Here is a 25,013-nt window from a genome sequence, read left to right on the forward strand (position 1 = left end):
CTAACCACTTTTATTTCTTGATGAATTATTTTTCCTATCTCTTCTGACCAGCCCTGGAAGGTTCCAGTGATCATTGGCCGCAAATCAGAAAATTGCTTCAGTCGTAGCTCATGTAGAGATCATACTTTTTCTCTTACACAAAATCTTGAGATTCAGACCAGCCAGTTTTTGTGGAAATTCTTTGTGTGAAAAGTAGAATAGGAATTTCCCAATTGACATCAATGATCTTGTGTCTAAAAAATCTCCATATTTGTTGAACAACCTCTTTTTAATAGCTATCTCTAATTTCAAGTAAATCTGTGGTCACCTGTATGTACCACAGTGTATTTTAGATGATGCTAGACTAGAGGAAAATAGCTTTCTGGAGGAAGTCCAAGTGCCTTTAATATAAGGTAGGCTGACCAAGTTTAACTTTAGTAAATAAAAATACAGGGAACCAAATTAACTTTGAATTTAGGATAAACAATAATTATAATACCACTTAGTATAAGTATAGCCCATGGAATATTTGGGGGGCATTCTTATTCCATATTATTATTTAGACTCAGATGTAACTAGGCATGCTGTACTTATTCAGCAACCCTGTGTTGGGACAAAGGAGTGAGGTCATGTTACGTGGCCACTTGAGTTAGATTAGGATCTAGAACTAAAACCCTAAGCCAGGAAGTCACATCAAGAGAAGAATCAGGCTACTTGACCTTACCGTGATTGAGAACACAGAAAAAAATTAAATCCATTACACTATATCAGGATCTAAGAAATCAGCCTTTGAAACAAATAGAAAGTGAGGTTAGTAAACCAGATCTAAGTCAGCTGACCAAACTTGACAGTTTTCTGCGTGAGGATGTTCTCCATTACCCACGAGTGTCTTTCATCCTTTTTTCTTTCCAAGCTACCCATAAAGATGGATGTGGTTTGCTTATCTAGTGATGCTATAGGAAGTTGAGCAGTAATGAAGAAAAGATGGCCATCTGTCGCGGCTCATGACCCTTGAGGCACTTAATGCTAACCAGCTTCTCTGCTGCTTAGTATTAAGACACTGCCACAGATTCTCTTATGCAGTCAGTACTTAGTCCACATAACAGGCTTGTTAAACCATAGAGGAAATAGGCATGAGCCCACAAACCTGGCATCATGAAGTCCTGGCTCCTTGCGATTAGGGGAGGATGACCATTCCTGCAGATGGGGTGCAAATCAGGAGCCCGGAGGCGCATGAGCCCGGGAATTCCCTTTCTATCTCTCAGTTTGTTTGCTGTCTCCAATTTGAGATAAAAATCTTTGTCCTTCCCACATAAGCGAATGGATATAATAACCAGATAGGCTAAAGAATGTGCTAGCCTCCTAGAATGAGAAAAAAGAAACAACTAACTATACCAGATAAATGCAGGAGGAGGCTGTTTTGTTTTGCTATCTTCTTCCTGGTGGATAACCACACCTTCCAATTTGTCTAGGAAGGTCTAGATTTATTCCTGTTGTCTCATCAAAATTATCAATAACACCCCTTTCATTCTCAAATATAAGAGATACACTGTGATGTCACTTGAATGAGGGTAAACATGTTGTGAATACCAATCTATGGTGTATTTGACAACAGAATAGTTGACATTGGACTTTGTCAATCAAAGGTCACAAAATTGCCTAGTGACCAGAATGCGCACTTCATCTTTTCACTCTAGGCCAATATTCTGCTGCTACTTCCAGTCTAACGTTAGCCTTGCAGCTGATGATGAGGACTCAGTGGAGAATAAGGGATTTTGACTCAGCCTTTATGAATTCAAGCACAGACGAGTTTATGGGTAATGATTGAGTATTCATATCTTTTAATGAGAATGAATGCTAAGCAGTTTTCACTCATTTTTATACAAAGATAAGAAACTAGTGATGGTCCTTCATGAATTATATTATTATCCAGAAACTTCTCTGTGCCCTATGCCTGAGCAAGAATGTTTACTGCTGGATCCCAGGAAATACTAACATTACTTACAGAAAGTACAGTCTGTCCGGAATCTCCGTGAATGGATACCTCGCATGCTTTGTAAGTCCTGTCATATCCAGAGCTAACTATGCTGCAAACCCACTCTCCTCACTCTCCTCTTGGAATGCCATCTGATTGCCCATGTGAGAGAATCATGGATGTCACAGCCATCTGTGTGACATAGCGAAAGTGCCCTGGAGACTTGGGTGCAGGGTGATGGATGCTACTGTTTCTCTCTTTATACCTAATATGGAGCAGGATGAATACTGAACTTCAGGATAGGCCTGCTGTCCCTACTGGCCTCCTTCAACTCTAGACTAAGATGGACTAATAGAAGCAGGGACAAGCATGCACTGTGGGAGGCAGTGCTATGGATAGGAAATTATGAATAATTAACATGAGCATTAATAGCAATAAGAACAATAGCAAATAGTGATGTTTCATGAGGAAATGTTTAAGATTAAACAAGGACAATAAGCAGTCAGTTCCAAGGCAGATGCTACATTACTTGGTGGAGTTTTCAAATTTTGGGAAGTGCTTGGTAGCATTACAGAACTTGAGAATGGAAAAGACGGCCTGGCTGAGAACTGCTGGACACTCGATTGTTGCTTCTAAGAACTTGTAGGAAAATTGTAACAGATGATTTTTCAAAGCTGCAGTGAACATCCTCAGATCCTGAAATACTGCAATTGATACCCCGTAATGAAGGATGCATGGGCATAGGGGAGAGAAGATAAGATTTCATGCGAGTGGCGAGTGGTGTCGTGGTCCTGGGAAGGAGGAGTGGGTAAGGAGGACGGAGGCACTCAGCCCAAGATCCTGTGTGGCTGGGACTGCGATGCTGCTGTGGAGAGAACATTGGGATGTGAAACAAGCACCATGAAGCCCTCAAGCCAAACTCTTCCAACTGGATAAATAAGCTAATTCTATGATATTGGCCAGTAGATCTCTCTGTCTCTCTCTCTCTCTCTGTGTTATATCCCTTCTGATCATTACCTTGGCCATCAGACAGTTCTGCTACATTACTCGACTGTACTGCTGAGAGAACTGACAATATTAAAATGACTCCATTGCTTTTATGAACTGGCTCTAGGAGACTAGAGTCCATTTCCATTACTGAGATGTGTTGCATGCCTAACCAAATGCTTTTGGAATCAGATAATTAGGCATTGCAGGCTGTGATTGTTTAAAGAAGATATATACTCAGGTTTCAGACATGGTGTGTGAAATGTCTTATTGGATGAAGGCTATGCTTCCTTTCAGGAGTGCCCAGGGGTTATTTTGGCTGGGAGTTTGGAAAAGGGCAGGGCTTCTTTCTGGAGCACTTGGTACAGCAGAGGCAATGGCAGTGTTTTAAATACAAACACTGCTGAGAGGCCGGTGGTGAACACTTCTGAGCAATTTCAGCCACACACAATCTGCCCCGGAAAAATAATCACACCTATTCCTGTCCACAAAATCAGGATGTTGCTTTTGAAAAACTTTAACCATCTTGTTCTTAAAATACCACTGCCAGTGTACATAGTTTGCGTGTGCTGATACAAAGCCTATTTGAAATCTGAAAGCATTTAAGAGTTAAATAATACAAGATCCAGTATCTGGAATAAATTACTGAAAATGCTAGTGTAAAAGGAACACATTTACTACACCTTTTAAGGCCCCAAAGAGAGCCCTAAAGAGAAAAGATTCTTAACAGATGAAATATATAGATGGCCTTAAAATGATAAAGGGAAACTACATAAGAAGACCTTTTCCAGACCTTCCCAGGTGGTTAAAAATAGAGGTAGGACAGTGATTGACTCATGTAACACCATACCTGAGTAAGATCAGGAAGAGTGTCCATGGAGTCTACATCAAGACTTCCAGAACTCTGTGATGGTCTTACTAGGAGTGACTGTAAGGTATAAGGGTGTTTTAATAGGAAGGACAGACAGACAGGTTTGAAGTAGTAAGCAATTCTGGATCTAGGTCTGCTGATAATCAGCTGGAACCTTGATATTCAAAGTGTGGACTGTGGACCACAACATCAATAACACCCTTTGCCAGAAAAACAGAATCTCAGGCCTCACCCAATATGTGTGTGGACCCAGTCTACATCTTAAAAAGATCCCCAGGTGATTCATTTCCACATTAGAGGTTACAACCTCTTGGGCTCCACCACATCACTTCAAAGACAGAAGTCATGTGATTGAGTAATTCTTCTATTCATTCATGTATTGCATGAGTATTTATTGAGTGTTTACTTGGTGCTAGGTATGGGAATAAGCCCTGGGGAGACGGTATTGAATAAGGCAGACAAGATCCCTGACAATATATTTCATTTTTGTATTTATTTAACAAACAGTTACATTATGCTCCTTATACACCATGATAATTCAAAAGCACTTCATCTATATTGACTTCTTCTATCCTCTAACTAGTCTGTGAAGTAAGTGTTATTATATTTTGGATTTTAGAGATAAGGAAATGGAAGCACAGAGAAAGTGTGTAACTTTTCTGGTACAGCATATACATGGCAGAGACTAGATTTGAATCCAGAGAGTGTGAGTTCAGAATTCAGGCTCTTAACCACTAGGTTATGGCTCTCATAAATCAATTCGATATTTATAACCTACCATTTTTTTCTTTTAAGGAAATAAGTAGAATGCTATGAAAGAAAAAATGAGGCATGCCATTAGCTAGGCTGGCCAGGAAAGGTGTTTATAAGGAGATGACATTTAAACTGAAACCTGTATGAGGGCAGGAACCTCATGTGGAGAGACATAGGGAGCAAATTTTAAATAAAAGAAATACCAGGGATAAAGTATCTGAAGTAGAAAGTATGAGGTCCCTTTTGAGAACCACCTGAGATCAACATGGTTGGAGAATGTAGGGGGTGAGGAAAGAGATTGGAGGTGATGTGGGGAGGTTGGAAGGGGAGATCACGTGATCGTAGATCATACAGAGCCTGAGAGGACAAAGAAGCGGTTCAGATTTCATCCTACGTGCTCAGGGAAGCCAGCAAGGGATTTTATGGGAGAATGAGGCAATCTGACTGCTTAGACTGAGCACAAGGGTCTTCTTGTGCATAGATTTTGGTAGGTAGACTTCAGGCATTGGGAGGGAAGATGGAGCCAAGGTGTAAATGCCTTGCAAGGATGCTTTATTTAGAATACCTGCCGTAGCTAGCCCAAGTGTTCAATGAATGCTATTCTGGACAAAATGCCATAGATAAATTTTGCTCAAAGCCAAAACTATTCCCTTAAAGATAACTTTGAATTTACATATGGTCTGAATGTCGTTTATCCCCTCATAGTGATACTATACATGCTCATCACCATCTCCATGTGTCCCCGAGCCAGGTAGCATTAGTTGAAGATGATCCTCTGAACTTTATTTATTCTGTGATTTTATTCATATTAGAGTCATAGAATTCTACAACACAGAGTTGCACCAAAAATATTGTATAGTTTTCATATTTTCTAAATTGCTCTGATATCTATTATGAATTCTATCTTATTGTTGGATGAAGACAGCCAAATTTAAAGGTATTTTTGTCCAAAACATGGTTCATTTGGGTAAGTGTCTCTAAGCTTTTAGTCTGATTCCTCACAATCCTCCCATCCTCCCTTAAAATAGTGTACCAGAGAGGGAGAAAGGTTTTCACAGCTGTGGAAAGACAAGGTCTTCCCATGATTCTCTTCATCAATGTTGACTGGTGTCCGTAAGGTCTGGTTTAGCTGGATGCTTTCTTTGGGCACTCGGCCACTGATGAATTTATAGTACATTACATAGCTTAATCGTAGCCCAGAAGCCTCTCTCTGTTGACTAGCCACTTCTTGATTTTTATTGCTTCTATCCATCTCTGAATTTCTGTTGAGTCCTCCACAGTGCTCCTGGACAAGGGCATTCCATACCCTATGGCATCACCTCGGCCCATATAAAACCTTATGGTTCTATCAGGGTCTATGACACATGGAGACTAAAGAGGTACTTGGAAGTCCTTCTCCCCACTTTACTATGAAAGTCTCTTCTCTTAGCTCTGTTATTCATTTGCTCTCACCAGACATAGCCTAGTTTAGCGACACATACTGAGCACATGTATGATTGGTTATTCCTCTGTCTCTGCCATTTTTTCCTCTAGATATCCAAGTTGAAGGAGAGTGGGCTTTTTTGTCATTTTTTTTTTTTTCTCAAAGTGGTGTTCGTCTTCTCTATTTCAGTGAGGCTAAAATAGAGAAGAGATATGGGGTGCGAGAAAACGTACACTGTAAAGCCTTTCAAAAGTATAATAGTGACTAGGTATATCTGTGTTCTGAGTGTAGATGACAGACCTGAGTGGAATAAAGTAAGGCTATGGAAAGTCTCGAGATAATTTTGACGACAAAATGCATCCATATATAAGTAAGAAATTGGCTTCTGAAGGAAGAATATTACATCCGTTCATTACTTTATCATGTTTTTACATCTTTTTTAGCAAATAAATGGCTTCTTTTTCCAGTATTAAACAGTAGAGGCTCTAAAAAATTAAAATTGATTCAATTGAGCCAATATTATGAGGCCCACTATGAATTCTTCACCCTCTTTAGTGCTTTGGAGGAGAAAAAAGATGAAGGCACATTTAGTATTCACCAATAGGCAATCGACTTCTTGGGGAGGTGTGGTACACACTTTTGAAGTGGCTGGGGAATGATGCCTAGAGGAGCGGGGCTGTTTGGACTAGTGGCACGGCATGCTGATTACTGCTAGAAATGGGGCTTGGGACACCACTCCAAGCTTGGAGGTCTCTAGAAATGATGTTTCATAGACAAGAACTGGCCTTGCATTCAGAAAGAGAAGTGTGGAAGACAGCAAAGGTAGAGGGAGCAGGAAGAACCAAGATATTGAAGTACGACTGAGTAGAATTGCACTATCCAATACGGCAGCCACTAAACATGTGTAACTGCAGAACACTTAAAATGGGGTAATCCAAATTGAGATGTTAAGCCAAGTATAAAATATACACTGCATGTTGAAGTCTTGGAATGAAAAAGCAATGTAAAATACCTCATTAATAATTTTTAAATATTGATGGCATTGATGATATATTGGATGAAATATATTTCAGGAAATAAATTTTTACTCTTTCTTTTTGTTATATTTTTGAGTCTGACTGCTGGAAAATTTCAAATTACATTTGTGGCTGGCCTTAAATTTCTGTTGAACAGCAATGGCAGGAAGACATGCCAAGAAAGAGATTGCCTAACTGAAGAAACACTTTTATGTCTCCCAGAAGGTCCCTGTTTCTCAATAATAACTTTTTTGTGGGAAAAAAAAAAAAACTTCTAGAACTTCTACAGGAAAATAATTGCTCATCCAGTCCCAAAGCAACCAAAAAGTCAGTTATATTTCTAAGTATATCCCTACTGTGCTACCCCTCTAATAGTTTCACATGCATAAGACAAACTAGTTGTGTAGGAACCTGTGGTCTCTTGCACTAATGCTGAAGTCTTATTGGGATCTGCAACTATAACCCTGGAGCTGGACCTGGGACTGATAGGAGCAATCAGAAAGATAGTTGGCTGTACTGGGTAGAGCCTTGGAAATCATGCTGGGATTTTACTTACTAGGTAATGAGAAATCTCAAAGTATCAAGATGTCTCCTCCAAGCCTCATGCAGTCATAGGTGTGGAGTTTCAAAGGTGGCTGGATCTAGGAGGTGTGATGTGGAGACTAAGGGTGTGTGATTGCTAAATTACTCCAATGATTGGTTTAACATAGTTCTGGGTGTGGATAATGGGATGGCCCATCCTGGGTGTAGGTGTACCACCCAAAAGGTGGGTAGCCTAGAAGGGATAAAAGGGAGAGGCTTCTGCTGTCTTGCTGCTTGCTGCTTTACTGCCTCCTGCCTGCTTTGCCATGGACTGTTTCTCCTCTGCTCTGCTCCTCTGCCATGCCATCCTGCCTTGGAGCTAGCTCACTATGGACTGAAACTTCTACAAACTGTGAGGTTTGGACTGAAACTTCTACAAACTTCTACAAACTCCTTTAACTCTGGGTGTTGGGTATTTTGTTTTGGCAATGAGAAAAGTAACTAAGACCCTCTCCCCCAGTATTCTACCCTTTCTTTTGTTTGCCTAACTAATGCAGCGTTCTGAGGTGCTCTTGCTTTGGTACTAAATTTTGCTCTTCCTACAGATTGGATATTGTTATAAGGGCCCTTGACCTCTGCAGGAAGAAATCAAGTGGCCCTTTCCAGGTGTCCTCAAACCTTTTTTAGAATCATTATCTAGTATAGAGTCAAGCCTGCCAATTGAGGGCCTTTTGCACACTTGGGTGACAGCTATAGAGCTGTTTTTATCTTGTAGCCAGAAACCCTGCTGGCCTCTTATCTTCTAAGTCTCTAAGTAACTTGAAATCCCCTTCCCAACTCCTGTAAATGGTTGAATTCTGCTTTCAATGTCCAGCCTCCTCCTATGAGAATCAAAGCACCTAACATACCTGTCAAATAAAAGATAACCATTACACATTGTCCAAAACCTGCCACCACTGGGGCTGCTATCTTGGAAGCAATCCTCGCCATAGCAAAAGATGTGTCACTTCAGGGTGTCATGTGAGGTTAGGGATAATTATAGTCATAAGGCTCATACCAGAGGAGTTAAAAGGAGACATTATAAACTTGAGTAACCTTGCTACTGTTTGGGACATAGAGATTTTTTTATTTATTGGATTCCTCAAGCCTTTCCCAGGAGATTTTTTCCTGTAAGTCGTGCTGACAGATTTATCCTGGGCTCCTGTCATCAATGGCTGTTTTCTCACTAAACAGGTGGAAGGAAAAAGCTGAGGAAGGCAACTGCTAGCTGAGAGGTCGTTCATGCATCAGCACCATGAAGTGGACATAAATTATATGTATTCTGTAAGACCTTAGTTAGCTATTGCTTCTGCCTTGTCCTAGATTTTTCCTTTGTGCCAGTATTTGCCACTGGCATTAGCATTATTGCTGGCAATGGCAATCAGAGATTGAGACTCTGCCCACATGGTATGCATAGACTCTCAGAATTCCTCTCATACATGGGATGGTGAGGCAGGAGGCTCAGTTATACCCACTAAAACAGGCCAGGAAAAATTCCATGATGTCAAGCTTCTAAACAGCATATCCAGGAGCACTTAGTTGGTAGACATACCGTCACCACTACCCATGGCCAAGGGAAAACTCCAGTTTGACCTTTGTTTACCTCTAATGGTACAAGTCTTATGGGGATGGAATAAAGAGATAAAGGAAGCAAGTGAAGAAATGATAGAAAAATCACACAATTTTAGCCCTACAGAGATCTTTGAGGATTTGTGTCAACATTTTTCAGCTTTTCTTTCTGCCCATGTTCCTTTTTGAATATAATTGCTATTATTAACATTTACTTAATTCATAGTGTAAACTAGGAACTGAGCTGAATGTTACACACATACAGTAATCCCCCTTTTCCTGGTGGGTATATTCCAATCTCCCATGCCTGAAGCCACAGATAGTCCTGAACCCTGTATAAACTGTTTTTCTTACACATACATATCTATGACAAAGTTTAATTTATACTTTAGGGACAATATGAGATTAAAAATAGTAACTAATAATAAAATGAAAGTTATAAAACAATGTGCTCTAATAAAATTTGCATCATGAAATATCTCTCACATGGTCAATACTTTGTGATGTCCCACGTTGCTGTCAATTAGAACATGCTTTCTATTCATGGCTTCCACCCACAATTAAATGCCTTTTCTGTCTAACTAAGAACTTATCACCTACTATGGGTATAACCTTTGCTGTGTGAGGTGCAACAGCCAAAGTAGCATGAATTTCATTTTTCTTCTTCAGAATTTCACGAGAGATTTGTTCTTACTATTGATTTAAGCAACCTCAGTATAAGTTTTTTTTTCTTTCCTCATTGAGAATTTTTATCTTTTCATTTAAAAGTAGCAAGTTGGGGCTGGGGATATAGCTCGGTGGCACAGGGCCTACCTGGTAAGCATGAGATGGTGAGTTCAATTCCTAATTCCCGGTACCAAAAAAAAGAAGATGAAAGGCGCAAGTTATGACTTTTCTTGGCCATATCCAAATTGCTGAAAAAAGTCATTCTTTTGGGGTTATTACTAAGTAAAATAAAGGTTACTTGAATAAAAGCACTGGTGATACCAAGTCAGTCAATCATTTAATATGACAGCTATTAAATGATTAGTGGGGTGGTTGCATATACAGCATCGATACACTGGGCGATGAAATGACTCTTCTCCCTGCCAGGATGAAGCAGGAGGGGGCAAGATTTTATCACACTGCTCAGAATGGCATGGAATTTAAAACAAAAATTATTTTAAAAGTTTTTGCTTCATATTTTTGGACCACAGTTGACTTTGAGTAACTGAAACCATAGGTAGAGTTAATGTCTTTGCTTTCCAGATGGTGGAATCAAAGCACAGAGATTCAAGAACTTGCCTGAAATCCATCAGCTAAGAAGATGTGGAACTGAGATTGGACCTCCAGCAGCTGGTATTACTGGAACCAGAGAGATAGGAGTGTCCTCTAGAGACAAACTCTTAACTTGAGTGCTTCCCTGGGGGAATCATCCAGTTATTTGGCAGTCAGAGAGCTGCTCTGGGTGAAACTACAGTGGGATGTGGCCTAGACCTGACCCATTCACCTGCAGTTCCTTATGCCAGGAATCTTTTTAAATGGAGTCAGTTGACTTCCAGTCTAGATATGTTCCCTCATGTTCCTGGTTGATGAAATTAAGAGGCTGTGTTTGGAATTTTATTAGTAGCAGAGACTGGCCATCTGGATTCTCAGGCTGCTGCTAACAAACCAGCCCCCAAATAGCAACCCTGAGAAACCTGAGTGCACCTGGAATACTTATGTTCCAATTTCTCAGTGCCAGTGAATGACTGAGTATGTCAAGTTCAAAGAATAAATTGAATATTTTAAGGAAACAAAATTATTGTAGAACTAGGAAATGATACCCACCCTTCTAAGACTGCCAGCAGCTGATGCAGCAGGGGTTTCTGCCAAAGGCTATATTTCGCAAAATGACGCCCACTAAATATTTGACGTGCTATTTTTAGAATTTCTTGAATACTTCCAGTTATTCCAGGGCTATGCCCTTCAGTGTCTAACCTAAGGTATTAGTATCTACCCTCCCATGCTGGTCCTTTCAAGGGTGATTCTTTTGCTTTGGTGTGGTCAAAGAGCCCTTTTAAATAGGACACTCAGTCTCTGTTTTCTTTTGTTCATACTGTTTTCTCCCCAAAGAAAAGAACTTTGTTGCTTTTTATTCAGACAGCCTCCTCTGAGGTTAGAAAGATATTTACATAATCAATTGTCCACTCTGCATGCCAAAAAAGTTAATGCCCGAGGGACTCTTCCCTTATCTGGGAGAGGTGAAGAGGCTCATCAGCATAAGGAGTTGGAGCTCGAACTAGAAAGGCACTTGGGCAGAAAGTTGATTCTCTTTTATACCCCTTGATTTGTCACTGAATTTAGATGCTCTCTTTCCTAAAGCCAAACCTGAGCACACAGAAGTGAAGGCTAACTGGTTTTATACGTCTGAACTGAAGGATTCATGTTGACAAACTTTCAAAACTTTGGGTAACGACAGTGAGTTTGCAGTCAGGCAACTTGTGCAGTTATGCAGAACACCAAGGCTGGGAGGGCTCCTCCTTGGTTTAAAGCTCTGCTGTCATCCTCTTAAAATTTCCTCATCATTTCTGAACAAGTGGCCCCACATTTTCATTTTGCACTGGGCCCTGCAAATCACATACCCTTTCCAGCCTGCGACACAGTGTGTTTGAGGTGGAGAGTGGGTTGGGAAAGTTCTGTAAGCAAGACAGTTATGACTTACCCTGTTTTCCAACCTTGTGATAAAGCCTAAAAAACACATGAAAATATATATCAAGTCAGAGTAAAAAGAATCTGTACTATCTGAGAAGCACGTGCCTTCACCAAATTTGATATGTCACCTTCAAAAGTTAAAAGAGTAGTCTCTTCTCAGAGCCTTCCGCTATTTATGGCTTACGGGTCCTGAGACTCCAGTCTGCTTCCTTTTCTAAGCAGCACTTGCCTCTCTGGCAGTAAGGTCACTATGGGTCAGGGCCTAGCTGCTTCATCTGCCATTTTCTTTGTGGATACAGGATGAGACTTCAAAATGAAGTGAGTCAGGACTTTCAGGATGCTTTATCATCCTTCTGGCGGGTAATACTTAAAATAAGTCAAATTACTTCAAGAAAGCTCAGGTCATTACATTCAAATGACCCAGTGTTGTTTTTCAAGGTAGACACTGGTAAATGCCAGCCTTGCAACAAATTAGTGTTATTCATGTAATCTTTATTAAAATAATAATAAAATATATTCTGAGTTTTTGAAAGAAGACATGAGAAACTGAATGTTCCACAATATAATTATTATTAGTAGTAGGACTATTAACATCAGGTTTGAGACAGTGTAATGAGGAAAAATAACAATAGAATAGGAAGAAAACAAGCATAGCCAATGTTAAAAAAACAAGAAAGATAGGATAATAAAATTCTTAATCTGATTTGTTGAGGAATATAAAATATCTTTCTCTACAATGTACAAGTTTACTTTGTTCTGTAATTTAAAAGGAGGCAGGGGCCATTTAGGGACTTCCGGATTGTTCTGGGATATTCTCTGTACATGTATACTGAGCATTTTGCATGGGGTCACGGCTTCTCTCAACCTTTGTAGGTAACAAGAGCATAATCATGACCCTAGAGACTGTGAAATGTGCTTAGAGGTCCTAAAGGTTTTTTTGGCTCAAACATTGAAAACTCAAAAGTCTCCAAGGACCAAGTAGACAATCCAAAAGGGTGACGCATCCTGGGTGCAGACTGGGTGGAATTTGAGACCCTTGTCCAAACTCAAGAGGGCAGTCCATTCAGCAGTGATAATAGCTAACCAGAGAGAACATTGTAGAAATCCTGATTTTTCAAAAGGAGGAGGTCGCTGTCACTGGGAGATTAAGATTGCTGATTAATGAATCAAGATTTTACAAATTTAGCCATCGAAAAAGTGAGCCGACGATTGCTGAATGTCATCATGCATTAATCACACCCTGACAAGTGTGGGAATGTGGGCTGGGGCAAGGACAAGGCTACAGAGGAAGGAGGACATCCCAGAGTTGCTATTGGAATTTAAAATTATTTTTATATGTGAGGGTAAGCCAACTCTTTACAGCAGATTATGAGGCAACCCCTTTTCTTATTCTAACTTAGTTGATACTGATCTTACTAGGTTACTTATTCCTGGACTTCATTTTCCTAACTCGAAATAGGAACAAAAGGGCTGGAGGTGTAGTTCAGTGGAGCAGTGCTTGCCTCACAAGTGCAAGGCTTTGAGTTCAATCCCCAACAGTGGAAAAAAATAAGTGTGAAGAGCTTCTTGTCTTTGCTTCACTTTGAATATTTAGAAGTAAAGTAGTGTGTACAGATATTTCTAGATGAGAAGCATGCAATGAGTAAAAGGACTTGGAGAAAAGGGAAAACATAAGTTTATAGCTATTCATTGATTTACTCAACAGAAAGATATATATCATTCTGACATATTTTGTGCAGTGGTATTGTCTAAGGGGAAAATGACAAAAGTAAACATATTTTCTCTTACTGATGACCCTAAAATTTTGTGTAGTCAAATGACTGACTTTTTAAGGAACTATGAACTATTTTCTTTATTAGTGAACTGGCTAGATTTGCCTAAGAATTTTTAATCAAGTTAATAAATACAACATCTTTTAAAACCATTCTCATTTATGTTGTATGGAACTATAATTCTTGTTTAAAATTTGTGCTTTTGGCTGTTAAGTTTTATGATGTCAAAGAATTAGAATATTAAAATAGCTTGTATCTTCCACTAGGAAATTTCATAGGTTAACTGTCGTGGTAGTCAGCTTTTTGTTACTTTAACAAATACTTGATATACTCAACTTAGAAACAGGAAAGTTATTTTGGCTTATGGGTTTGAAAGATTCAGTCCATGGTTAGTTGGTCCTGTTGCTTTTGGGTCTGTGGTGAAACAGTTCATCATAGTAGGAGAGGCCTATTTGACTCATTGCCAGGTACAAGAAGGAGAAAAAGCAACTAGACCTTCTTCTCTCCTGTGAGGGCAGGCCCCAGATAAGTGGAAGAACTCTCCTTATCGTCCACCTCTTTCCATGAGGGCCACTCCACATCCACACTATGGCAGCCATCCTTCTTTACTTCCCCAAAGAAATCTAAATTGATTTATTTTGATAGAAAGTAAGTGTGTGTGTGTGTGTGTGTGTGTGTGTGTGTGTATGCGTATTCTCCCCCAGAAAACTGCTTTTGATATTTATAGGCTCAATGCCATGGCCAAATTCACTAAAAAGTCAGGAGCAAGGATGTTAAAAGCTTTATGTATTATCCATAAATGTCTCCCTTTTTTCTTGCTTTCCTGATTTCATACCATCTCACTTCCTTCTTACCAGTTAAGATTCTTATCTCCTAGGACCCTCTTCAAAAGCCAAGCATAGATGTTGTAATGATTTTCTTCTTTCATTCTAGTTTTTATTTTCAATCTTTAATTCTTAACCACCATAGATCTTCCCAACATATTTTTTCTCCCTTCCCCAGACTGCTCTCCACTTTTTGTTCTGTATTCCAAACACTTTATTCATTTCTTACCTCTTTGGATTATGCCTTAAATATTTTCCTGCATTCTTGAATTTCCCTCCTGTTTTCAACTCATTTTCTTGCTCACTGAGACCAGTGTGCTTGCTCTTCTCTTGGCTCTCTAGTCTCCTTGAGAAATTAACTCACGATTTCTCTCATCCTTTTCTATCAGCTCTCTGCCTCTTTCTTTGTTCTCTGCATCCTCCTAGTCTTTTTCCTTTCTCCCAGTCTTCTTCCTTTCTCAGCAGTTTTCAAAAGGCATCTAAAGCAACATGCAAAGGTGTCTATACTACAGTGAAATTAAAGGAATAATTTTAACAATGAGACACAAGGAGACAGAAGAGAGAAAATATGATGTGAATGAGTGAATTTACTGTATAAACTCCAGCCACAGAGTTTGGTTCTCCCAGAGAACCTCACCCCCCACCCCCACCTGCTCTGGTCTTGGTGATTTTTCTTTCCTGGAAGAGGTCAGAGAAGGCCTCTTAGAGCTTGAGGGTCAAAAGGTATCATGAGCATTTAGCCACATTGGAGCCATAGCTAAAGGCCAGGAAGAGAACAAATGCCCTTTGCAGGTGTACAAATACCAGGCATTTTATTACTGACACACAGCCCTTACTGACAGCCACTTGTCAAAGAGAAAATGCCAGTTGTGAGGAACGAGCTGGGTGTTACCTCCCCACTACATTGAGGTCTCATAACATGGCAACCCAAGGGTGGATCATGCATCAACTCCAATTGCTATCATGTTACTTCTGCAGCGATGAGGCTACTTTTCTCTTTCTAGTTTTGCAAAAGCTCTGTGAGTAGGTTCCTAAAATCCCTTCTACCATACTCCTTTAGGTTAAGGGCTGAGTGTCATTAAGCCCTTGGAGTCTTCTGAGAACTGGAAATGCTGCAGTTTCTTGATAGCTCATTCTACTATTGATTTTGATTTCCTTAAGCATTTCTCCTTCCTCCTTCCGGAAAATTACACCTGTTTCTGGCATCCTGCACCTTCCCCCTCTGCTCCTGTCCTCTGTGAACACTCAGGCAGAGAATTCATTTAATTTTTTTTTGGCTTCTTTTAGCAATAAATTTTCTTTGCCATTTCTCTGACCCCTTGTTCTTTATGTACTTAAAAAGTCTTATTTATTTTTACCTCTTATGCAATTTCTCTTGTGCTCATTCTCCACCCTTGCTTGTCACTTCTTTTTTTTACATTATTTTGATTTTGCCCTGTAATAGTTAGGGCTCTCCTCTACCTGAAATTGTATACCGTGCCTGTATACAGCCTCCTAGTCTCCGACTGATCTTTCTGCCACCAACTTCCTCTCCTCACTCTCCGGCACCTTTGGTATTTATTACCATACATTTCCTATTGGCTGGTAATCACTTATCTTATTTTCCCATTTTTGCTTCTTCTTTCATCCTATTGCTTTATTCCACTGTAACTCTTGCCATAATTTTTCAACCACCTATGGCTTTTCTGACTTGAGATGATTTGCTGCTATCCCTACCTCAGGCCCAGTTAGGACATAGAAATCAGGCTCGCCCATCTCTTTTTTCTCTCTCCTTTCAGAAAACAGTCGAGCTAATTCAACTTCTTATCCATCCTATAAGAAATCACTCTCCAGCCATCTGGGATAACTTATGGCTGCAAATAAAAATTTCCCCGTGTTTTGCTCCTCACAAGTTTTCACTTCCCCAGCACAGCTTGGGCAAGTCCAAGATGTTAAAATTTCTCTAAGGAGTGCATATTTCATGAAGATCTGCTTTCTGCTTCTAGAATATTTTTTTTTATTCATAGATACTTTTCAGTAACATTATAACATTATCCTGCTTTTCAGACCTCCTGATTCTGCAGATTCCATGGCCTTACACTTTCCGCTGACCTGACTTTAAGTAGAGACAAGATCTGCAAGCTGCCTGGTGGACACGGGCCCAAGGCTGTGGCAGAATCATCAGAAAACAACTCTGGCTTCCTCATCCCCTGAGTTGGGAGATTGCAGAGAATCCTCTCCCTTCTGTGGCTTCTCTGTCACTAAGCACAGACGTTCCAGGTAGATATATCTGAGAAGTCAGGGAGTTTTCCTTAAAATCTTTAAAGATAACTTAATGGTTTCTGTTGCTGTTTGTGTGTCTGCTTCCTTTATTTTTTAAATCAGTCAACCATTGCCACCATAATAGTGTATTAAAAAACAAAAACAAAACAAAACATCCAAACACCTAGTGGCATATAAGAATAGGCAGTTTTTTTCTTATTCACTTATGGATGTTTTGTCCCTCATGTTTCTGGTCATTCTGTGACCTGCAGCTCCAAGAATGTATTCCTACCGTGACAGCAGGTACCCAAGGGTGAATCCACTGTACAAACACATTTCCAGCTGTTCTTGCAAACTCCAAGAGGGCAAAGCAATCACACAACCAAATCCAAAGTCAAGGAGGGAAGTACATTTTACTATCAAAACTCTGTAGTGAGGGTGTGGACTGTTCAATACTATTAGATTAAAAAACTAGTACTAATAATTATATATACTATAGGCTCAGATTAACTGACATCAAAACTATTGGACATTCTGAAAAGCTAAAATACTTGAGCTCATATTGGACTTCCAATAAATATAAAACATATTGTTATAGTTAATTATAAGATAAGGGAATATTTTATATTATTTCAAACTTTCATGTATGAGTCTCTGGACAAACAAACAATATAGATATGTGTGTATATCTATCTGTATCAATCTATATATCTGTCACTTCTTGTAACTATTCATTGAGGACTTACTTTAAGCCAGGCATTAGGCTAAATTCTTTTGAACTCATGATTATGTTTAATGTATGTCCCTGTTTTCATGAAGATAGTATGATTGTCAGCTTTTGAGAGGGCTGAACTGGGACTGCTTATGTAACTTAACCAAAGACAAAGGCACCTTTATCTGGTGGCTTCAAAGGTTTTTTCTTTACGTACCGTTCTGTGTATCACCTTCCAATCCTAGGACATCAGCAGCTGTCCTGTGAAGTGAATAGTTCCATTTCCTTTTCACAGATCTGCATAAAGAGAAAGGGTAGAATGAGACATGCAGCCGAGATGAACCTGGGCAAGCACTCGAGTCTGGGTGTTCTGCAGCCACCTCCCACCCCCAGAGCTGACCGTCTTGGTGTCAGATGGGTGCCCAGCTTTATTTATTTTTAAACCACTTGTATCTTGTTGGTGTCCAGCTCCTTCTTATCCTGAATCTTTTCCTTTGGTCTCTTCTTCAGTCCTCCCCAAGAGCTAGCTACTTTATAGAGCTCCTGGGAGGATCATGCGATGACGAAATCACAAGGCCACGGTCTCCCCATCTCTGCCAGCTTGGGTTTATTTCCATTCAGGCGCAAATTTGGCAGGCTCTCCTGTTGACAGTTGCATGCTGATCCATTTCAGGTTGTTTCCCAAGCTGGGCTTGCAAAAGCAAATCAACGTAAAAGATACTCTTGCTGTACTTAGGAGTCTACTGAGTCTGAGAACAGAGAGCCCTGGGCTTCACTGACAGCGGGAGGCTGAGGGAGGAATAAAGGCACTGGGCTGACGTGCATTTACATAGATTTATATTACTATGTGAAATGATTTGCCAAAGAAATTTTGGAGGATAAAAAACTCTCAAAGAGTAGCCTGGAGGAGTAAATAAATTGGGAGGAATAATAGCTTGACTTATTTTACTTTGATTATTGGGCATTTGTCCACCTGTGTATTGATATGCTAGATATATTTTAGTTGTACTTCCTCCTTCATCTCTGCTCAAAAGTCATAGAATACAAGAGCCCAATTTAACTTGGCAAATATTAGAGCAATTTTGGATGGACAGCTCCTCTTGGACACTTTATTAATATCTCTCCCCAGAGTACAGGGGCAGGCAATAGTTTCTCTGTTTCTGCCAAGTTCTGCTTTGAACACCAAGCCCTCCTTGGTGAAATACCCTCTTTTGTTGTCCAAACCCAGAGGAAAGGAACCAGCCCAAGGCCAGGATCAGGAAGAAAGAACAGGAGGGTCATGGAACCACAGCATCAGGCTACCAAATCACTGAATTCTGGTGTCCAGAGTTTAAAAGAAACATGAGATGAACAGAGAGTCAGGGGTAGAACACTGAAAAATGAAACAATTCATTGCAAAGTTTTGGGAGAGACAAAATAAAGGACTAAGTAGGGAAGGGTTTGCAAATGTGGCTACTTATATTGATATTCTGGCAATGTTTTGTAGTTTGCTAATAATGGGGATAAAGGTAAGGTGGAAGAAATCTAAAATAGAGGAAAACTGGCAGAAACTAGGAAAAACTTTGGCTTGATCATTGAGATTCTGTTGCTGTCCTATTTACACCAGGGGCAGTTATCTCAATTGGGGGCAACCTCGCCTCTCTGAGCCTCTGTCTTCTCAATGCAAGCAGAATTACAGAAAAAGCCTTGTCTGCTTATTGTAGAAAGTTGATTTGAGGATCACATGAGATAAAATATGTGAAAGCATTTTATAAACTGGAAAGAACTGCCCAAATAGCAGGGTTTATTATTCTTTCTTAATCCTGCCATTCCACTCCCTCTTTGCGAAAAGAACAGAAAAAAATATTGGCACAGCACGATTTTCACAGTTTAGAAGGAGGAGTAAGTTGTTGCCTTTGCACCCTTCACTGCTAACATCTGTCACCCTGGCTCTGACAGCTGCTCTGAAGTTTCCACTACGAAAGTAACAAAACAAGGTTGGGTCAGCCTCCAATTCCTACTCCACCATGCCCCAAACCTTATTAAAAAATTAACATCTCCTCTCTTTCCATATGCTTGGAAAAAGGCCATGAAAGAAAGCTCTTGACAATCTTTTTATCCAATTTTTCATCTGGTTTAGGTTTCTTTTCCTCCCCTACCCGATATTAACAAATTACAAAACATAACCAGAACATTAATATAAGACATTACACTTGCACCCCCTCCCCATGCAGTATTTTATTCCAGTTCACACTAAACTTTGAACTTAACAAATGCATTGTTTCATTTCTCAGTAACCCATCCAAGAAAATTTCCTATTTAATAATATTAATAATAACATATTTTTAAACCTTGACTTAAAATTGCAGTTAGTGCCAAAAGGCTCTAGTTGCTATTTTGTTGAAATTATATCAGGTTTCCTGTGATGCTTTACATAGCTGTCATCTCTGTGATATGATATGTCCATGATTTATTGACCTACTAAAAGTGCTGTCATTGACTTGTCATAATAAACTTTTCTTAAAATGCTAAAGCATAGAACATTGAGCAATAGCTCAAATCAACACAGAGACTCAATCTGGTTGCAGATTTAGATTTGGTGACCAGAAGTTTGCCTTTTACACTTGCAAAATGAAGGCTCTGCCTAAACCCCACCCATTTTTCCTCTCCCTCCCTACTGTGTTCCTTGACACCAAACAGGCTGGCAGAGAGCAGGGGACAGCATGTAAGAAACTCTGAACATTAAAGACTAACCCCTCAGCACAAGCAAGGGCCACTGTTACCTCTGGGATGGCTTCCCAGCCTCAGAAGAGAAAAATTCAGCAATGCTAACCCTCACATAACTGACTTGTTTTTGTGAACACATATTCCATCCCCTGGGGCAGAGAGTGGGGATTAATTGTTGTATTTTCAGGATGAGATATATAGCCAACCCTGAAATTGAGTTTATTTTCTATGGATATGGGAGCAAGGAGGAATTCTGATATGGGAAATATCTGGACATGCGTAGGATACACAAATGCCTGTGGTCAAGGGTCCCTGACATGAACCTGTACCTGTGGCCTGCTCTGCTACCGAAGGAGCCTGATCCAGGTGAGGTGGCCACTATTATCCACTGGAATGTTGCTACCCTAGTTTTCTCTTCCCAAGTCCATCTGACTATTCTCACAGACAGGCTTATGTGAGCCTCTCCAAGTGATAATATGTGCTTATATTGGAGACTTGGGGAGGCCTGGTTAGCAAAATTGTTTGTCATAAAATTAGGCAAATATATAAGGAAGTAAGTCCTAGGCCCAGAAAATCTAGGGATAGGATAAACTAGGGAGATGGGGAAACAAAGAACTGGGTTTGTCCAGATCCAGGAGGGGGATAGTAAAGACGAAGCTAGAGAAGTAAAAAAGAACAAATGAGAAAGTCAACTGATGAACCATATCTTACATAAGGAAATGCAATGAAGCCTTATGTACTCTTACAATATTCATGTATGAACATGCATGGCCCACACCATAACAGATTAACTGTCTCCAATCTGCCTTTGAGGCTCTAACTTCAATGCAGGAGTTAGAGCAGATCAAGTAGTGCAGACACTGTTTACAAATTTTTAAAAATTTCCTTTTTGAACAGAAACTCTACCTGCATGGAAGGCTAGGGAGAAATAGAGTGTTACAACATTGTAAATATTTTTTTAAAATGATTTTCTTAGGTTGAGTCAAATACATTTGGGGTAGAAATAGAATGTTTATTTGTAGCAATATGTAAGATAGTCCTCTGTATCCATAGGCTCTGCCTCTGTGGGTGGAACCAACCACAGATCAAAAATATTCAGAGAAAAGAATTGCACCTGTATGGAATGTGTTATTTCTCATTATTAGTCCCAAAGTACAGGATGACAACTTTTTATACAGTATTTACATTGTATTAGGTAGTAGAAGTAATCTAAAAATGATTTAAAGTGTATGTGAATATATACAGAGCATTATATGAAAATATTACACTATTTTATACAAGTGACTTGAGCACCCATGGATTTTGGTATCCACATAGGGTTGTGTAACCCATACACCACAGATTGAGTGGATAACTATACATGTCTTTGCAGTGTCACTACACCTTACAGTCATTTTGTTAGTTAGAAGCTGTTGTAGTCAGGATTTACAAGGGGAAAGATTTAATAGAGCACACATAATCTATAGGATTCTTTTATAATATTCACCCAAAGAGTCAAATGCAAAAGAATGTGGGAGATCTGTCCATGCACTAGGGACCCAAAGAATTCAGCTGAGGGCCTGGCTCCCAAGCAGTGTCCTGCATGAGTCCAGCTAAAGACTTAGAGCCCCAGGGCAATGTCCTCCACAAGTCCAATTGGAGGCCTAGAGCCCACATCAATGTCTCATGCAAATCTCTGTCTAGGATCTGCACTTTGGGGAAGACCCAAAAGTCAGTGGTGGAAGCTAGAAAGTCTGCACCAGTGAGATGAAGGATCTGTGCCAGCAGGCTGAGGGATCTGCCCTGGAGCCAGGAAGCGATGCTCAAAGTAAGGACCAGAGCACCCCAGAAAAGAACTGCAGCCATCCTCAGTGACTGTGAGAACCGAAGATGACACCGAAGTGTCATCTCCTCTAATGATGAGAACAGCTGAGTTCATATCAAGAAAGACAACGTGATAAACTTCTCCAGGAGAACTGACAGCACAACCTCTTCCCCTCCAGTTCTCTTTTTATGCTGTTGGCAACAGTCCTCAGGTGGGCCTTCCACACCCAGAACCATGCTGATTCAGTTCAGCTGGGTGTTACAAGTTGACCATTAATTAATTTACCACGGAAGCCTACATATTTAAGCGTATTTAAATATGTGAAGAATTTGATTGCTCACAAAATAATCATGCTTGAATCATCTGAAGAGGTGAAGGTCTGAACAGGGCTCCAATAGAAAAGGAATGTTTCTGGAACAAAGTATGCTCAACTCAAAGTTGCTTACAGCCAGATAAAATGTCAAAGTTTGGAGTAACAGACAGGATATTTATGTGAAGAAAATAAGTGTGCTTTAAATCCACAAAACCAAGAATGCGTTTGACTAGGACTTCTGATTTTTGTTTCATGAATTCACATTTTCAGAATGCATGTGAACAGGCACAGAAATTACCTCCTCTTATTCAGTCAATCTTTCATGACTAACGCTCGGTATTGTCAGTGCCGGTGGATTCATTCTATCAGGACCCAATCACATGTATTGATAGAAATAAAAATTTTAAAAAAGTTACTGAGTGTCAGTTCAATTATTTTCTTACAGAATTAGAATGCTGAAAACTTACACACTAAGCTTGTATCATCATATTAAACAGACAATGAAATAAGAAAGACTTTGGGGGGAAGGAAAAGAGGCTTAGGTGGCCCTAGAAATAGAAAACATAACATTTTTGTTAGCTGATATTGGAAGTGCACCAGACATGGATATTGTACGGCTAATATAGATCTTAAACCTCTTGGGACTAGGTTTGAGTCATTCGGGCAGATGCTATGACAACTGAATATGGGCAATGTACCAGGTGTTTTGAGGAGTCTTCCATTTTTACTTCTCACGCAGCAAATGTCTATTGAGCTCACATTATTCTCTCGGTATGTGAAGCACAAATGATATTATAGCAGCAAACAAATCTTAAGTGTCTTCATGAAGTTTACATTCTAGCAGAAAGAGCTGATAAAATGTGAAAGACTTTTTAAAACCTCCAACTGCTTCCAAGCTGAACTGGAATAAAAAGGAACATATTTGCAGCCACCAGTGTAAGATAGTATGTAGTAAAAAGTGTCCACGTTTGGACATTCAAAACTTCTGAAGAATGGAAATCCGCAAGAGAGGGAAAGTTTGGAAAGGAGACAGGATGCTTTTGGCCTTGTAAGATGGATGTGACCGGGAAAGAAGCAAGGCGTTCTTGACAGTGGAACAGCAGAGGCCAGGGTAAGAATGAAGGGGTCTGCACCCTCTTCATGCTGAGGAGGTCTGGTTCAGAGCCAAGTGCTCGATGGGCATCCTACAAGGGTGGTACACTTCCCTGCTCCTTCTGAGCTCCTACTCCCTTCTTACTGTTGGCAGAATGAGGGAAAGCCTGGCTTATAGCATATGTTAGCCTTGGCAGTATTTGTGTAGGGTGACACACCAAGGGCATGTCTTTGCCCATACTTGAAATTGATGCCCTGTTGACAGAACTCTTTCTTAGAGCTGGAATGCAGGAGGTCCCAAAGGCCTCATGTTGCTCTCCCCTGGACGCTGGTGAGAAACCAGTGCCAGACTAGTAACTCACGGGAAGCCCAGCACACGGAGCAAGACATTTGGTCCCGTTCCTTCAGGAAGCCATTTCTTAAGGCTCAGAGAAACCAAATGTCAAAGGCAAGTCTGGATGCTGTATTGAGGTTGCTCATCTCAGGACCGAATTTAAAAGGTTAAGGGAATCTTTTACCCCTTGAGGAAGGGTTAGAGAAGAGAAAGCCATGTAAGAGAAAAATGTCAACTTTTCATTTTTTCCCCGAAGACTTTCACGTGGTAAAGTGATTTGTAAGTCTAAACAGAAGCAGAGAGGAACACAATCAGCTTAAAGAAAATTAGTCCAACCTTTCCTTTTCTGTTATAGAAAGTAAAACATTTCTGGATTGAATGGTACTAACATTATAGTTCTTATTTTCTAGTTTTAGGAACTGGTGGATACATCAGCTTGTTTACTCAGTCTTAGATCAATTCCATAACTTGAATAGTCTGTAGGAGGAAAAGGAGGCACCTTGAGACCACAAGGTTAAGTCAATTAAATCAGACATACAGCTTAGGTTTCGCATGGTTTCTCTTATACGAGAAACCCAAAGTATAACTAAAGAGCGAAATAAAAGACAATAAGAAGCAGGGAGACAGAGCATCCTCAAAGGGGAACAGGATCGAGGGATGGAGGGAGGAGAGAGATGAGGAAAATGGACTTGAAGAAAGAATTAAGATGTGTCATGTACATATTCCAACTCCATGCCAGGAATGTAAACTTTATACACTGCCAACATGTACCAAAAAGGAGAAGTGGGTAGAGAGCTGGATGGGGGCAGGAGGGAGGGAGGGAAAAGGGGATGAAAAAAGGAATTAAGACGTGTTATATACATGTACCAGCTCCACACAGGGACGGTAAACATTATGTGCTACAAACATGTACTAATAAAAATAAAACAAAATTTAAAAACTAAGAAAATGAACTGCATCAGAGAAAACCTTAACACACCAAAGAATCTACACAAGTAACCACACCAAAAATAAGCTTTCTGTTAGAAAATATTGAGGAAAACATGGGATGAGTAAAACTAAAAGCACAATAAATTGCACAGTAGCTTCCTGAAGGACACATATGAGTATCCTCCAAGGAGATCTGGTGTGTTTCTGTGAAACAGCACGGGCTATTATGCTTGCTGTATACTTTGATGTAAAATTCAGTATAAAGCAAAAAAGCAGCTAGATGGAAATATTTATTAAAATAGATATAAAAATAACTGCATGAGTGAAAAGGAACAAATCTTCACAGAAGAAATCCAAATAATATAGGTAGATATGCCCTCTCTACATCAATTCTATTCTTCCCCTATGAGTGGAAATTGGCATAGTAACCTGCTTCCAAAGAACAGGGTATGAGGAAGAAAGATAGTGACTCTACAGT

General features: G+C 39.9%; 1 long non-coding RNA gene across 4 annotated transcripts in view; it reads right to left on the reverse strand.

Annotated features, from left to right (window-relative positions):
- The window catches only part of LOC102024929, a 52,056-nt gene extending 34,207 nt beyond the window's left edge, over positions 1-17,849 (reverse strand). For 2 of the 4 annotated variants that reach the window (XR_001234138.1, XR_261072.2), the window contains exons 1-2: positions 17,757-17,849; positions 17,574-17,653 (exon numbers count right to left, since the gene is read on the reverse strand). This is a non-coding gene — a long non-coding RNA (uncharacterized LOC102024929). Of the gene's footprint in view, positions 1-1,126; positions 1,342-10,167; positions 10,220-11,817; positions 11,844-17,573; positions 17,654-17,756 lie in introns of those variants that run through there. The other 2 variants (XR_001234139.1, XR_261073.2) reach the window with 2 other exon arrangements.
- Between the last annotated feature and the right edge of the window lie 7,164 nt (positions 17,850-25,013).

The sequence above is a fragment of the Chinchilla lanigera genome, unplaced genomic scaffold, assembly GCF_000276665.1.
Source record: "Chinchilla lanigera isolate Chin_1 unplaced genomic scaffold, ChiLan1.0 scaffold00023, whole genome shotgun sequence".
In the NCBI taxonomy this organism is placed as follows: domain Eukaryota; kingdom Metazoa; phylum Chordata; class Mammalia; order Rodentia; family Chinchillidae; genus Chinchilla; species Chinchilla lanigera.